Raw genomic sequence first — 338 nt, 5'->3', positions numbered from 1 at the left:
CAGGGAGAGGGCTCAGTGAGTAAAGATGGTTGTGGCCAAGCCTGGTGACCTGAGTTTGATCCCTGTGTTCCACATGGTGACATGGTGGAAGAAGAGAACCAGATCCTGCAAGTTGTCCTCTGCCCTCCACATGTGTGCCTTGGCATGTGTGTGTGCATGCACACACACACACACACAAATGCACATATATAATAAAAAATTAAAGAACACACAAAATTAATCTTAATCATACATTTTCCCTGCATGTCCATCTGTGTACCATGTCTGTATCAGGTACAGCAGAAGTCAGCAGAGGGTGCTGAATCCCTTGAACTGAGGGTATGGGTGTTGCGAGCCAC

Source organism: Mastomys coucha, unplaced genomic scaffold (assembly GCF_008632895.1).
Source record: "Mastomys coucha isolate ucsf_1 unplaced genomic scaffold, UCSF_Mcou_1 pScaffold15, whole genome shotgun sequence".
Lineage (NCBI taxonomy): Eukaryota > Metazoa > Chordata > Mammalia > Rodentia > Muridae > Mastomys > Mastomys coucha.
This window is presented reverse-complemented; position numbering follows the sequence as displayed.